Here is a 17,491-nt window from a genome sequence, read left to right as displayed (position 1 = left end):
TGTGTGTGTATATATATATATATATATATATATATATATATATATATATATATATTTAATCCTCTCCAGAGGATAAGTTTTCCATTGATTTTTTAGGGAGGAAGGGAGGAAGGAAGAGGGAGAGAGCGAGAGAAACATCAATGTGAGACATATTGATTGCCTTCCACACACAATCCAATCAGGACCTGGGATTAAACCTACAATCCAAGTATGTGCCACTGAGCCACACTGGCCAGGGAATAGTTGAAAATTTTGTTTAATATATTGATTTTTAGAGAGAGAGGAAGGAAGATAGATAGAGGGAAGGGAGAGGGATAGAGAGATAGAATTATCAATGAGAGAGAAACATCATTGATCTGCTGCCTCCTGCATGCCCCCTACTGGGGATCAAGCATGCAACCTGGGCATGTGCCCCTACCAGGAATAGAACCATGACCTCTAGGTTCCTAGGTGGATGCACAACCACTAAGCCACACCAGCCAGGCAATAGTTGAATTTTAAAAAGTTTTTTCTTAGTATTTTTTTGCATGTCATGAATTCTTTATAATAAGTGTATGATATTTTATTAAAAGAATAGATGTTTCTTTTAAGTAGTACAGGAATGTGAGAATGTCACAATCTAATATATGATAAGGATAATGCTTTAATTTAGTGAAAAAGTGATTTATTAATAAATGCTGTCATAATTAAAATAAAGATATTAAAAATAAGATACAATTAATTTAGATTTTTGTATCATAACAGGAACAAAAACTAATATAAGATGGATTGAAATCTAAATTTATTCAAAAGCTTAAAATATTTTTAAAGACAATCATGTAAAACATAAAAATATGAAGCAATGGTTCTACAACTTGGAGATTTTTTAAAATACAAAACCCTACTCCCAGAGATTCTCATATAGTGCTTGAGCCCCCGAATCTCAATTTTTAAAGAAGCACTCCACATAATTCTCTTGTAGGCATTCCACCAACCATAGTTTGAGAAATACTGGTATAAATGAATAGGTTAATATATTTATCTACATAGATAAAAGACAACTTTGGGAGAAAATATTTGCAATATTTAGCAAGCAAGATATTAATATCATTAGTATATAAAGAGTTTCTAATAATAAGAGAAATATAATTCAACAGAAAAATGAACAAAGGATGTAAACAAGCCATTACAGAGAAAATACAGCTGTTAATAGGAGTTTATTACAACCTTTTTAGGGTATAATTTGGACATGTCTATCAGCATTTTAAATTTTTATACTCCATGATTCAGTCTTTTCACTTTCAAGAATTTGTCCCAAAGGTATAACAGCACTATCTATGACCTAACAATATCCTACATAATAAAATGGTAATATGTAAATTACCATCACTCCGCTACGCCCACGATTGGGCCAGCAGGAGGCGCAGGGGGCGGGACTCAGGGTGGCCGGGGTAGCTGATTGGGCCAGAAGGACGCTGAGCTCGCGGCGCCTCTGGCGCCGCGAGCTCAGCGTCTGTACCATGGCTGCCGGAGGCTTTCGGAAGGCCTGGGGCGCCTGTGGACAGCCAGCCGGACAGGTCCCCCGCGATCAAAGGCCAAAGCGGGGGACCTGGCCGCCTGTCTGCTCCGGCGCAAGGCCTTTCGAAAGCCTCCGCAGCGCCGGAGGCTTTCGGAAGGCCTGGGGCGCCTGCGGACAGCCAGCCGGACAGGTCCCCCGCGATCAAAGGCCAAAGCGGGGGACCTGGCCGCCTGTCTGCTCCGCGCAAGGCCTTTCGAAAGCCTCCGCAGCGCCGGAGGCTTTAGCCAGCCGAACAGGTCCCCCGCGATCAAAGGCCAAAGCGGGGGACCTGGCCGCCTGTCTGCTCCGGCGCAAGGCCTTTCGAAAGCCTCCGCAGCGCCGGAGGCTTTCGGAAGGCCTGGGGCGCCTGCGGACAGCCAGCCGGACAGGTCCCCCGCGATCAAAGGCCAAAGCGGGGGACCTGGCCGCCTGTCTGCTCCGGCGCAAGGCCTTTCGAAAGCCTCCGCAGCGCCGGAGGCTTTCGGAAGGCCTGGGGCACCGGCGGACAGCCCGCTGGTGCACCAGGTGCATGATTAAATCATGCACTGGGCCTCTAGTATAAGAATATTTATCTCAGCATTGTTTGAATGGAAGACCATTGAAAATACAAATGTTAAAGAATAAAAAGTTTTGTGTTCATTGAAACCCATGGGCTAGCATGCTAACCTGAAAAATGTATGCTGAATACATGTTGAATGAATAATAGTTGAGTGACTTTTACTTTGCATATGTGTTTGGTTCTGTTATCATCATAATTAGCTAGTTATTTATATTAATAAAGGGAAGAGAGCTAAGGGAAGTCAGTACCAGAGTTTATGGGGGTGAAGGGATAGAACAAAGGGGGAGGCAGACACACACACACACACACACACACACACACACACACACACACTCAGTAAAGTGAAAATGGCTCAGGGGAGGTGCTTGCCCATCAATCTAACCCAGGAAAAAGATAATTGGCTAGGGGGTGGAGCAACATGAAATTTTGGAAAGTTAATTGGTCAAGTTTCTGGTCAGAATCCCAGGAAACAAAGGAACTTTCTCTTTCTTTCTCCCTGACCAGCACTCACTCACCTGTGGGTTTGCCAGCTCCCTCGCCATAGCATTTGCCTTGGCAGCCACATGGCACCTGGCTGTGGGGACTCCACATGCAGGGTGCTGAACTGGACTGCACTTTAATATGGAGCAGGAACTATGGGCAGTGGCCTTTATTCTGTCCCTGCTGAAGGCATGGTTGGACTGTTTCCATGGCGAGAAGGACATTGGAAACCCAGGAGTTTAGTTCCACTGGAATTATTACCCATCCTCCCATGCAAATCTCAGGGAATTCTTTCCCTCATGACATTGCAAGAACTCCACTTTCAACGACAATGGTCCTATTTCTATTGTTTTGTTTTTAGACTCTCTTTAAATTTCCTGTTGCCTCCTCTCCCCCATTCTCTCCTATTAAAAGTGTTTCCTCTGTTCATCTTTGAATAATTATAACCAAATATAAGTAGCATGTTATTCAAAAACAGATATTTCTAAAGAATAATCTTCTAATGAAGAAATTACCAAGGAGATGCCTGTATTTATTTTTCCCCCTTATTCTTTACTAATTCTCAACACCTTTTGTCAACTTTTCAGAATGTGATCAGGGGTGGGGTCGATCGTGGGGAGGGGCTGTGGGCAGTGGGCCAGCTGGCCCCTCCCCCAAATGGGGTGGGGGGGCAATGTATCTTGTAATGTGTTAATGAAGCTTCATTTATTCAGGTCATAAATACTAAGTACCTAGTTCATGCAAAATATTGTGCTAGTTGTTAATAGATTTATACCTATGCTTAAGAAATAGGCAGAGCCCTTGGCACCAAGTACCAAACTCTGGGTAGCTCCCTTATCAACTGATCAGTCTTTGCTGTTTCTTAGATCACCTTCCTATATTTTCCCTAAGCTATTTGAAACCCCATTTATTCCCATCCTTCCCTACCCCACTCAGTCCCTTGCCCCTTGGCAGGTTAGTTCTCCTTGGCAGCACTTTTCATAGTTGTAATTTTTAAAAAATGTTAATTAGTTATTTAACATTCATCTCTCTTATGAAAAAGTGAGCTTCTCAAGGGAAGGGGAGGGACCATGTCTGATTTGTTACTTGTATTTCCATTTTGAATCTAGAACTTTGCACATGGGAAGCATTCGACAAAACATAATTTGTAATAGTAAACATGGAATGAGTTACCTGTTTTCCCTTAGAAACCTTGAAACATTGCTTCTTTTAAAACTGCTTTGGACAATTCAAGATTACAGAATATTACATAGTTTGAACATAGAAAAACTGATTGCCATCACGGCTTTGGCAATAAAATCAGCAAAACTCTGGTTTTCAAAAAGCTATCTTTTGATTCAATTCAGAATGTTTGGTTCTGTGTAAAACATACTGCTTCCCCCCCCCCCCCCACCCACACACACACACCCCTAAAACAAATTACTCTTATTCTTCATCTAAAACTATTGTCAGGAGGCCCTATGCTAGGCAAGGTTAATTGTAAAATTGTATGTATGTCCCTATGCAAATATTAAAGGGGGGGGGACAAAAGCCAAGTTTGCCTAAGGAACAGAAAGGAAATGCTTTACTCAGAAAGCAGGAAAAAAAATTTTTCAGATGGAGAGAAACACATACAAAGAGTCCTAGCAGCAACAAATGCAGAGATCTCTATCTTTTCTGCTCAGATGCCTGAAGAGCAAGGCAGCAAAAAGGCAAAGGAAGCCCTTCTGGGAACTTGTTGGGACTGGCTGGTGACTAGAGCTGATCTCTGAGACGGGAGTGTGAACTTGGCAGGCCCTGACATGGAGCCAGTCCAAAGTGAGAGGCCAAATTTAGTGTCAAATAAGAAACAAATCCTGACTTAGTAAGGAGAGACTTTATTCAAAAGGATTATTGAAAGAGCTAGGGTGGGGGTTGGAAGACTATCACAAAGGGAGAGGGAGACCTATGGAAATAGGGAGAATGTCCTGACAATAAGATCTGTAAGCGTCTCCAGAGTTAGGCAAAAAGGGGTTTTCTTTTTTTTTTTTTTTAATTTATTTTTATTTGTGTTTTTTTTTTTTTACTGTGTAGTCTTAAAGTAATAAACTGTGCATATGAAATGGTTTCGTTATCAAATTCATGGATCTTATAAGAAAAAGCCAATTTAAATAATTGAACAATTTACAAATATGTACTTAAAATACTACACATTTACACATCTGCAATAACAGGCAGCTACACACAGAAAGTTATTCCTCCCTTACAGACTCAAAGAACTTCAAAGTATCTTTAAAAAAAAAAAGAAAGAGAGTAAACAAGGCTAGAAAGTAAAACAAAATTAGAAAAACATCTATATATATATAAAAAGCCAGCAACCAGAACGACTAGTTGCTATGACTCCTACTGCAGCCAGCGAACCAACCCGATCTGAGGTGGTGCTGGCCAGCCAACCTCCCGAGGCCCCTCCCCCTGGCCATCCCCGCCCCCAATGGGCCTTCCTCACCCTGATCGGGCCCCTAGCCCCTCCCCCAGCCAGCTCCACCCCTGATCATCCCTCCCACCCCAATAGGGGGTGGGGCCGGCTGCCCAACCTCCTGCAGCCCCTCCCCCCAGCCAGCCCCGCCCCAGATGGGCCCCCACCACCCCAATCAGGGGCAGAGGTGGTCAGCCAACCACTCATGGCCCCTCTCCCAGGCTGCTGGCCCCCAATCGGCCCCCCTACCCCATTCAGGGGCGGGGCCAGCTGGCCCACCGCCCACAGCCCCTCCCCACAATTGACCCCACTCCCGATCAGCCCCCACCACCTGAATCGGCCCTCGGCCCCTCCCCCCAGCCGGCCTGGCCCTGATCGGGGCCAATTGGGGCAGGCCGGCCGGCCAACCTCCTGCTGTCTCCTCCTCCCCCTGACAGGCCTGGCCCCAATCCACTGATTGGGGCCAGACTGGCCGGACCCCACCTGTGCACGAATTTGTGCACTGGGCCTCTAGTTTACATTATAAAGTAAATCAGCAATATAATACAGTACTTTAGAGCAGAGAAGCCCCTCATTTGCTGTTTTAAAATACTTTTAAAAGTGAAGCTGTATTTTTCAACAAAAATTTTTTTTTCCACAGGAAACAGTATTATATATATGTGATTAATTGCCTAGATACTTGCTTGGGAACTACACAGCTAAGCAATTGTTTATCATCTGAAAATCTTGTGACATTTAAAAAAGAAAAACCTCTTGGGATTGCCTTATATTTGTTCCTCAAATAATCCGTGCTACAAAAAGTTAAACTTTAAAACCAGGTTTTAATTCATTTTTCTCCTCAAATCAAATACAGTATTTTGGCTTTAGTTAGCCTCAAGTGAAATAAACTAGACTATGAATGATTTTTTTCTCTTCATTCCCCATTTAAAAGCCCCATTAGAAGGGGGAAAAATAGTGTTTATATTTCAACTGCTGCATAACTAACCACCTCCAAACTCAGTGGCATAAAACAACCATTTCATTATGGTCCAAGATTCTGTGGGTCAGGAATTCAGACATAGTACTTCAGGCTTGTCTTTGCTCCACAGTCTCGGGCTCAGCTGGGAAGACTCTAAGGCAGAGGGCAGAAGAGGGAGCATGACTCAATAACCTGGGGCCACATGGACTCACATGACAGTTGATGCTAGCCATTGTCTGGAATCTTAGCCGAGACTATCAGCTATATCGCTTATATGTGGCCTCTTCATGTGGCCTGGGCTTCCTTACAACATGGTGGCCTGTGGCAGCTCCAGATGTGAGTGACTTAAGTAAGAGAATAAGTGAGACAAAAGCTACCTAGCCTTTTCTCATGTTATTTCAGAAGCTGTGTGGCTCATTTCTGCTACAGTCAATTGGTTATAAGTAAGATATTAAGGTTGGCCCAAATTTAAGTGGAGAATACTTACATACCACCTCTTGAGAGTTCAAAGAATGTGCAACTGTGTCAAAAAAAAAAATCATCACAATACCCTTTACAAGTCAATGTTTCACATAACATGTAATGAAAATGGTAATGCATTCTAGTTGGAAGATGTCCAGTTCCTGTTTGATTTGAGTAAGGTATTGTACCTCTCTAGCCCTCACTTTCCTCAACTACAAGATGAAGGGCTGCACTAGGTGGGCTCCACAGCTCTTTGCAGAGCTATGATTTTATGGCTCTTCCTATAATCAAAACCTTAGAGGGTCTAGTTTGAATTTCATATCTGACCTTTATCTGAGAGGAAGCTATGATGCCACTGAGAGCAGCATGCCATTCTAGGGCAGAATGAAACAAAAACACATATCCGCACCCTTCAATTCTAGTGCTTCCCATTGTAATTACTGGTAAACATAGCATCCATCTATTGCAAGTGCTAGGTGCTGTTTCTTTGCCTCCTTTGCCTTTATTTTCTCTCCATCCTCATAGCAACCCTAATCTTGGTATTTCTTTAGATACCTTTTTGAGAGATCTGCTCAGGCCCACTCCCTCATGTGGAGATCTCTTCTCAGCTTCCATTAGAATAGCCCAGAGTCAAGGCTGTTGAGCTTCAAAAGCAAAGTTGATGTGGTTATCAAAATAGAAAATGGTCAGGAGGTAGGAGGGGTGGAGGGTAGGGGTGGAATGTCTGAACTGAACAACTGAAATCTTATGTGAAGTATATTGCCACCACACTCTAACTAGATGTGTTGGTAGTATATCACATTGAACATACTTATTGCATGGGCCATACTTATACCCAAAATGCGTTGTTTATCTGAAATTTAACTGGGTGACCTGTATTTTTATTTGCTAAATCTCACAACATTAACAACATATTCTTCCCATTTTTCTTTTTGTCAAGAAAATTCTTGCTGCACCCTGTAAATTACTGAGACCTGCTGATTATATATTTCAAGGACAACCTCCAAACCCTTCAGATTTGCCAAGGTGGGCTCTTGCCTGTAGAGCACTTTGAGATAAGAGAATCCCTCTGTATGAAGAGGTCATAGAGGATGCGCTACCAATGACCCTCAAATTGAACCCAGTGCAATCAGAGGCCGCCACCCCCTCCTTTGTCCTTAAAATATATGTTGTGCCCACTCTTCTCACACCAGCAGTCATTTCAGTGATGCAGCCTTGAAATAGTAATGTGTTTCTAAGATCACCTGAACTGAACATGTCAGTGAACCCTGGTTAAGGCCTCTAGCCTCTATATAAATTATAAAATTCCAGCAGGTGGGTATGGAGATCTACTTGTCTTATGCACCCGTGATAAACCTGATATAGAAGTTCCCTTACTTATTACACCTGCCAGTAAAGTTTCAATCACTATTTTTCTTTTTATTCTCAGCGGAGGATACTTTTTCTATTGATTTTTATTTTTTTAAATATATTTTTGTTGATTTCAGAGAGGAAGGAAGAGGGAGAGAGAGATAGAAACATCAATGAAGAGAGAGAATCATTGATTGGCTGCCTCCTGCATGCCCTCCCACTGGGGATTGAGCCCACAACCCAGACATGTGCCCTTGACCGGAATCAAACCCAGGACCCTTCAGTCCACAGGCTGACGCTCTATCCACTGAGCCAAACCAGCTAGGGCTCCATTGATTTTTTAGAGAATAGAAGGGAGGAAGGAGGGGAAGAGAAAGAGAGAGAGAAGCATGTACATGAGAGAGACACATCGATTGCAGTGAATCGAACCTGCGACCTTTTGTTCTACAGGCTGATGCTCTAACCAGTGAGCAACTGGCCAGGGCTATAACTATTTTTCTTATTATGGGTGGACGTTGAGTATTTTTTCATACATTTAAGGCTTACATTGGCTTTTTTGTGAATAGTTTATGTTCTTTGTGTATGTTTTCTTCCTTTTTTCCCCCCAATAAGTTCTTATTTTCCCTCTCAATTTCTAGGAACTCTTTTATATCAGGAAGGTTCTTTGTCTTGAATATGACTGAAAATATTGTTCCCCAGTTTATTGATATTATCATGTCTTTTCACTATTGATATTTATTTATTTTTGGCTTATGGATTTGCCATATGCTTATAGGAGAATTAAAATCTCTTCCCATGAGCGGGCTGTGTCTATTTCTCCTTATGTACCCTAGTTTGTTTGTGGGTAGTTAGTGCATTACAAAGTGTTCTCTTCATGTCACTTGTAATGATTTGGGGCCAGAATTCTACTCTGTCTGATTTTAGTATCAGGACTAAAGCTTTCTTTCTGTTTGTATTCACTTAGTTGTACTTTACCCATCTTTTTATTTTCATCTGAACTGAATCACTTTTATAGGGCATATCTCTTGTGCATGACATAGTGTTGGATTTTACTTTGTGATAAAATCTAAAGATCTTTCTCTTTTAATAGGTGACTTAATCCTATTTTCATTTAATGATTAACAGATATGTTTTGTATTAGCTCTGTCACATTATTTTATGTTGTATGTCAGTATTTAGGGTATTTTTAAAAAGTCTTTTACGCTATAATCTGTTTGCTTTGTGTACAGAGTTCTTATATTAAAGCTATGTATTCTCATTTTATTGACTACTTTTATATACATAACTAGGGGCCCAGTGAACAAATTCATGCACCTTGAAAGGAACTGTGGGCCATGAGGCTGCAGTGGGCACAGGGGTGGGTTTTAGCCCATCCTCCGTGCCGCTGCCCGGCCCCTCCTGCCTTGGGCCCCGGTCCCCTCTCTGCCTGAAGCCCTGCTCCCACTGCCGCCACTCCCATGTGCTGATGGCACCAGCCCCGCTCGCACCCGCTGATGGCACAGAGCTATTGGGGCCAGCACCAGCAGCGGGTGTGAGCGGGGCCGGCGCTGTCAGTGGGTGCGAGTGGTGGCTGCTGCCCCGATCTCCCCTCAGGAGCAGGGGGAGGTGGAGAAGCCCTCAGGGGCGATCAGGACCAGCAGCTGCTGCTCGCACCTGATGACAACACTGAGCAATCGGGACCAGTGCCGAGTGCCAGTAGCCAGTGTGAGCGGCAGCTCCAGCGAGGGCTGTGGGTGCAAGTGGGGCCATCCCCGGCGGCGGGTGCAAGAGGTGGCTGCCGGCCCCAATCGCCCCTCAGGAGCAGTGGGAGGTGGAGAAGCCCTGAGGGGTGATAAGGGTTGCAGGCCACCACTTGCACCCGCTGACAGCGCTGAGCAATCGGACCGGCGCTGGGCATCAGCAGCGTGTGCAAGCAGCGGCTCCAGCGCCGGCAGCGGGTGCGAGCACCGGCGTGACCACTGTGCGCGGGAGCAAAGAATTTTCAGTAACCACCAGAGACTCTCTCCATGACAGCAACAGGTGCCCCGCCTTGGTCTGGCACCCCCGCTCACCTGCTCCACCATCCCTCCGTGGCCGACACCTGCCATGTTCTGCAATGCCCCCTAGTGGTCAGCACACATCATAGCAACCGGTTGTTGGGTTGTTCCGGTTGTTCTGCCATTTGGTCTATTTGCATATTAGCCTTTTATTACACATACTTTTTACTCACTTATTTTTTTTAGACAACATTGATGACATTAGAATCATCCCCATTCCTCTTTTTCTTAATTTGATTCTAATTAATAATAATATATTTCTTAGGATTTACATTTGAACAGTGTGATCTGCTTATACTTCTCTTACCTGGTGTGTCAGCTTTGAATCACATCCTCCCACTCTCAGCGCTCAGCAGATTGACTATCTTCCATTCCCTTCCCCTGCTTCTGTTTGTTAATTGTGTCATCTCTACCTCATCAGCACCATGGCATATGCATTCTTCTCCTTCCCCTTCATCACCGCAGTACCTTTGGAGCCAGCCCTTCTGTGATGGTTTTGGTTGACTTAAGTTCATTCTCTGAGAATTCCTCAAGAATGTCTAATGGGTGTCGTGCTCACTGAGTTCGTGCAACTTCAAAACTCTGTCCCCTTTTGTATTTGAAGGATACCTTCATTTGATATAAAATCCTCGAGTCAGGGGTTTGCTTGTTTTTGTTGCTGTTTGTTTGTTTTACATCTTAGAGTGACTGCTCTGTTGTCTTCTGGTGTGGACCATTTCTCTGAGGAAATCAGAAGCCAAACTGATCTTTTTGTCTACCCCCTCAGAGGAGTCTTTCTTTAAGGTTGGATAACTTTCCTAGCATATGTATTTGTATTGATGATACTGATACAGGTTCTCAACCATAGTGCATGCTCTTCTTATTTAGAAACATGTTTGCTTTTATGTTTGGAAAATTTATTTTTAAATATGCATTTAAATATGCTTTATATCATTGCTATTACTATTATTATAGGTGAGGGGATTCTAATCATGTATACATTGTTTTTCTTTGCAGTTCTTGGCAGCTTCCATCTTCCTTTTAATACTGTTAAATTTTTAATTTACATTGTTCACTTCTCTTATCCCTAGCTTCTATTTTTTTTTTTTTTACTATGCCTTCAATAGTATCTCTTATCCCTTATTTGACTTCCAATTTATCTTCATTTCTATATGATTTTTTCTTTTATTTTTGTTCTGTTTTGACATTTCTTACTTATGTTCTCGTGTTTCTCTTATGGGGCCTTAATAAGGACTTCTTTTAATTAGATTTTTTTTTTAAAAGAATGACGGTGTTCCTTGGTTATTGATGTCAAATAATATCTCGTATAGTTTAAGTGAATAAAGCAACATAGTCACGTGTCACTAACAGTATAAAAGAAAGAAGAAATAGAAATGTTTGTATATGCATAAAATATTTCTGAAATGGTGACATTGTTGGCCCCCAGGTGGGAGAATGCATGTTTGGGAGCTACTAGCAAAAGGGAGATTTTTTTATTGTATGCTTTTTGTAACTTTTTAATTTCAAACTATATGAAATATGAGTACTTTAAATGAAATGAACTTGAGACAAAACTTAGGTCAGCTGGAAATACATATATGCTGAAATACTCATGATAAATTTTTAAAATAAGATGAAAAATAATGTCAGCAAGAGGTCCCTGGATTTATTAGACATTAAGTTTGATAGATTTCTAGATATAAGTGTATTTAGGCCAAGGATAGAGTCATAGATGAATGGGTGAGAATAGAAATGGAAGAACTATCCTTGTCCCAAAGTTCAACCCTTGAATTAGGTCCAGATCCCATTCCTGCGTGTTCTCCTCTCATCTGCATGGTTAATTTTTTTCTTTCTCCTGAGTTAGTTCATCAATTTGCAAACATGCTTAATTAACTCCCATGTAAAAAAAAAAAAAAGTCCCTGATTGTACACTTCTTCAATCAGTTCTCCAAACACCTATTTCTGTGTTTACTGTTTCTATGTCTTCACCACTCTTCTCCTTACCCCCTACTCTCTTCAGTTGGGATCTCTACTCCTCTAGGGCCACAGCTCTTGTCCTTGTTGCCAGTGACCTCCCGCTCAGCAGTGGTCCATTTGCAGTCCTGATCTTGCTTACCCCTCAGCAGCTTAGAGAAGATCCTTTCTTCCTTCTTAAAACACTTCTTTCTTGGTCTCAGGGCATCATACCCTTCCCTCCTTCACCAGTCAGTCCTCTGCATTCTCTTTCTCTTCTCCTGGCCCTCTGATCACCTGATTTACACTCCCTCCCCAGGGAATCCTCCAGGCCCTGCACCTCACCTGAATGCTAATGACCCTCCCGAACTTGTATTTCCAGCCCTGCCCTTTAACCTGAGGTCCAGACTTGTATATCCACCCACTCACGTATTATCACTGCTTGAATGGGCAGTGAGAATTTTAACCTTAACATTTTCAAAACAAAACTTTTATTGTTCCTTACTGAAACTTTCTGCATCCCAAGGTTTTGCCACTCAGTTCTTCAGGCCTTCTCCAAATTCCATCCTTACCCTATGTCCAATAAATCACCAAGTCCTGTAAGCTCCAACTTAGGTACATAGCTTGAGTATGATTTCTTCTCACCATCTTTGTAGAGCCCACTTTAATCTCTCTTAAATGACTCCAAGTTCTCCTTAACTGACCTCCCTAGTCATGGTTCCGTTTCACTGTCAGTATTATGGAAGCAAAGATACCGATGTGCTCATTTAAGCAATGTAAATCAGACCACATACACTCCCTTGCTAGAACAATCTTCAGATGTTTTTTTGGTGGCCTACAAAGAGCACTATCTAAATCTCTGAACTTCTGCTTATTTATTTTGGCTCAGCTACTTTAACCTTTTTGGTCTTCCCCACAAATACCAAACTTATCCCTCCCCCAGGGTCTTTGCACTTAGCTGTTTCTCTACCCCCAGGCCTTCCGAAGTTTATTTCTTCACTACATTTGGGACTCCCTTGCATTATTCATCTTCCTTTTGCTTCTTTCCTATGTCTGCTCAAGTACCATTCCTCAAAGAGGCAGGCCTACTCTGACCACTTTTACTGAAAGAGTTCTCCCATACTCCTCTCCACACTATCATCCGCCTGCTTTACTTTGCATTGTTTCTCTTCTTCCTTCTTATCATAGTGTGTTCATTGTTCCTGCCTATTACTTGAACAAAAGCTATAAAAGAGAAATCTTATCCACTCATTCAGTGCTACATTCCTTGTGTTTAAAACAGTGCTTAAAACATAGTATTTGCTCAATAAAGATTGGCTGAATGAGTAAATGAATGAAACAAATAAATAAATACTGTTTTGAAGATTCATCTGCATGATATCTGAAGGCTGGAGCCAAACTAGACACTATCCAGAAATTTAAGTTTATGATTTTCTTAGTTGTATGGATGAGTAAGGGACTCCAGCTCATTTTTAAATAGCTAATTTTTCTTTCCATTGTTTAAGTTTGTTTCATAAAAGTTGGTTCCACCTGATAGTGACAGGATTAAAATGCAAAGTCATGCATGCTTAGAGTCAATTTATATCTGTGGGGAACATTATTATTATTTTTGCTTAAAATGGCTATATATCATGCTGGCACTCCTACTGCCAAGAGTCTGAGATCATTTTATTTTAAATGTGGTGCTCCTTGGTTGGCCTCCGATGCTCTGCAGTATGTGGGGGTGGATATGCATGCGTGTGCTTTTGTGTGCATTTATTTTGAAAAACTTAGAGATTGGGTTCAAGAAAAACTTTATCTCAAATGAGAGGGGATAGGTTTAACCATTGCTATTATCCAGACCCCTTTCTCATTTCCACAATTAGGACTTAATATAGGGACTTTTGTTTAAACCACAGAGTGAGCACATGTAATTAACAATCTCTATAACCTCCCCAAACCCCAACAGAATTACAGAAAAATCATTGTAATACAAAGGTATAAACAATCAACATAAAAACAAAAAGAACAGGAGGAGAGACACTATCAGATGAATTCAGAGTATTTTTACAAGTTGGAAAGTGGAAGCAAACTGGTAAGTAGCTGAGTCAGGAGAGGAGCAGAAGGCAGAATCTAAACATTCTGGAAGGCGGTATCAAGAAGAACGGAGCCAATGGAAGCAGCAGGTGTGGAAGCAGACAGGGGACAGGCCTGGGGGGAAGGAGGAATGATTGAAAACCTGAATATAGAACAGTCACATTTCTGGTCGCTGCTTCCCACCACCACCAGGTGACCAGTTCCCCATATGTCTGCAGGAGACAAAGCCAGGGAGGGAGATGGAGAGTGGGAACTTGACAGGTGGAGACAGATATTTTATGACAAAAAATATTAATAAATTCAGTTATATTATAACCAAATGTAATCTTGTCCATAATACAACTTACTTTAGATCAAGGCATTAGATGTTTATTCTCATTTTATGCACATGATCTGTGATGTGTGTTTTGTGTTTGCTGTGTGTTGTGTGTGGCGGATGTTTGTTGTGTGTGTGGTTTGTGATTTTTGGGTTTTATGTATGTGTGGTGTGTGTGTGTGTATTGTGTGTGAGGATGTGGAGGGTGTGCGTGTGTGTTGTGTTATGTTTATGTGTATATTGGGTGTGTTGTGTTGTGTTATGTGTGGTATATGTGTGTGTGCTTTGTGGATTGTGTATTTTGTGTGTAGTGTATGTATTGTATGTGTATGTGTTTTGTATGTGCTGTGGTTTTTTGTGTATCTGTGTATTGTGGTTTATTTAGATGCATATTGTGTGTGTGTGTGCTGTGTTTGTGTGATTGCATATGTTGTGTGTGGTGTGTGCATGTTGTGTGAGATATGTCTTATATATGTTGTGGGTATGGGGTGTGCAAGTTTGTATGGGTTTGTGTGTATTGTATATGTTGGGTATGGCTGTGTTGTGTATGTTGAGTGTGGGGTGCGTGTGTGTTGTGTACAGCATCTAATTCTTGCTACCTTTATCTCTCACAGCTCTACTACAAGGGAATTATTTTCATTTCAGTTTGTCCTCTATTTTTTCCTAAACACATTATCCACAATTTCATTTCTTTAATATGTATCTTAATTGAAATGAATTTTTCTTTCTCATATTTACCTTTTTAAAAAATATTTTTTATTGTTGATAGGATTTCAGACATCTCCCATTCCCTCCACCCCCTGTTATTCCCCTCATTCTAGCCCCTCCCCACACCCCAGGTCTTCACTACCCTATTGCCCATGTCCATGTGTTACAGAAAACCAGAAAAGAACCAAGCAACGCTTAGAGAGATGGAGTTACATTTATTATTATTATTATTACACGCGGGCCCAGAGGAAAAGGTCTCTCAAATTCTGGACTCCAACATGGAGGAACTTTCCCTATTTATATGTTTTTACCTTCTTTGTCTCCCAAATATGGGGTGTTTCCATCCCCCTTTGCAAGTTCTTAAAGAGCCCCTATGTGCTGGGGCCTTGAGATCTCAACCAAAGACCTGGCCTGGTGCCAGCACTGATAACTTTGTCTGGGGAAGATTTAATGGCCTCTCTGAAGTGGGAGTAGTCTTATTTTCCTTATTATTTAAGCAAGCAAGCAAGCATTTACAGAAGCCAAATAGCAGGGTTAAAATTTCAAACAGCAGTTTTTATATAAGATGGATGCTTCACACGGACTATGCTACCTGTTTTTTAAGTCAGGCTCAAGCCTGCCCTCTTCTTAAAGTCCTGTTTGACCTTATGAGTCCTTTGTCTTCCACTCCTTTAGCCTGCATTTCTCTGGTACTTATCATATGTTGCCTCAGGGTGTTGTTTTACTTTAAGTAAACGTATTTTCTGTCCAACTAGAACTTGTGACTTACTTTAAATTTTTTGTTTTATCTCATTTCTATATAAAAATGTGAGACATTTATTTTACCTGGTTTAGTAACAACTTGGCTGCAGAAAGAGAGCAGGAGGCAGTTTCCTCTGTTTTGTAGTAGGCAGTCCCTAACCTCAGATCATAGGTATTGCAGTTTTACATTCATCCTACCTTTTATGGTCTCAAAGTTTACTCCCGCATATTTATGTGCTGATCTAAGATTTAACTTAATGAAGTTCATATGCTTTTTTTAGCAAACAGAAATCCTCAACTAGTGTTTCAGTGTTTTTCCTTTAGTTGTTTTATTTTGAAATAATGTTATATTTAAAAAAGGATTATATAGGTAGTAGTACCTAGAATATCTTTTCTGTTTAGATACATACATAAATATATTTTTAACTAAAATGGAAACAAGATATATTGCTTTGATATTGTTCTTTATGTCTAAAAATATATAGAAAGCCCTGAACAGGTAGCTCAACTGGTTAGAGTGTCTTCCCAATACAACAAGGTTGCAGCTTCAATCCTGTCAGGGCACTAACAAGAAGCAACCAATGAATGCATAAATAAGTGGAACAACAAATCAATGTTTCTCTCTCTCTCAAATAATTTATTTAAAAATTTAAATTAAAATATGTGTGGATATTATTTGTGTCAATAAATACATACCTATATAATCATTCTTTTTTTATTTTTTTTTATTGATTTCAGAGAGGAAGGGAGAGGGAGAGAGAGAGAAAGAGAAACATCTATGAGAAAGAGAACCACTGATCAGCTGCCTCCTGCATGCCCCTCACTGGGTACCGAGCCCACAACCTGGGCATGTGCCCTTGACTGAAATCAAAGCTGGGAACCTTCAGTCTGCAGGCCAATGCTCTATCCACTGAGCCAAACCTACTAGGGCTACATAATCATTCTTAAGCCTTCATAGAAATGACAAAATGTACCATAATTTAACAAATCCTTTACTTAGGCTGTTTATGCACTTATGCAATTTATAACTTTTTACTATTTTAAAAAAAGTATAGTGAGGTTATGTGTACTTAAATACTTATGTATTTCCTGGTTTATTTTCTTGGTGTAGATTTCTAGACATGAAGTGACTGAGTTAAAGGAAATGCATTTCTAAAGACTTCTGATGCTCACTACAAGATTGGCCTGCAAAGATTTTGCCCTCCCATCAACTGCACACTGAAAGCTTTCTTTCATTTGATTCCTAACTGCATTCAGTATTATCTTTTTCACTAGAGGCCCAGTGCATGAAATTCGTGCACAGGGTGGAGGGTCCCCTCAGCCCAGCCTGCACCCTCTCTAATCTGGGACCCCTCGGGGGATGTCCGACTGCCGGTTTAGGCCTGATCCCACTCACAATCCTGGATCGCTGGCTCCTAATCGCTGACCTGCCTGCCTGCCTGGTCACCCCTAACTGCCTTCCCCCTGCCAGCCTGATCGCTCCTCACTGCCTCTATGTGCCAGACTGATCACCCCTAACTTTTTCCCCTGCCGGCTTGGTCACCCCCAACTGCCTCCTCCCTGCCGACCTGGTTGCTCCTAACTGCCCACCCCCCGCCGGCCTGATCACCCGTTACTGCCCCCCCTGCCAGCCTGGTCACCCCCAACTATATACCACCCCTGCTGACCTAGTCACCCCTCACGCCCCCCCCCGCCAGCCTGGTTGCCCCACACAGCCTGCTGTTCAGTCATTTGATCATCCCTCACTAACCCCCCTGCCAGCCTGGTCGTAGGCAGCCATCTTGTGAGGGTGGCAGTCATTTTGCATATTACCTCTTTATTATATAGGACTAGAGGCCCAGTGCATGAAATTCGGGCATTGGGGGGGAGAGGGGGGATGGTCCCTCAGCCCAGCCTGCATCC

The sequence above is a fragment of the Cnephaeus nilssonii genome, assembly GCF_951640355.1.
Source record: "Cnephaeus nilssonii genome assembly, chromosome: 8".
Classification (NCBI taxonomy): Eukaryota; Metazoa; Chordata; class Mammalia; order Chiroptera; family Vespertilionidae; genus Cnephaeus; species Cnephaeus nilssonii.
Note: the sequence above shows the minus strand (reverse complement) of the source record.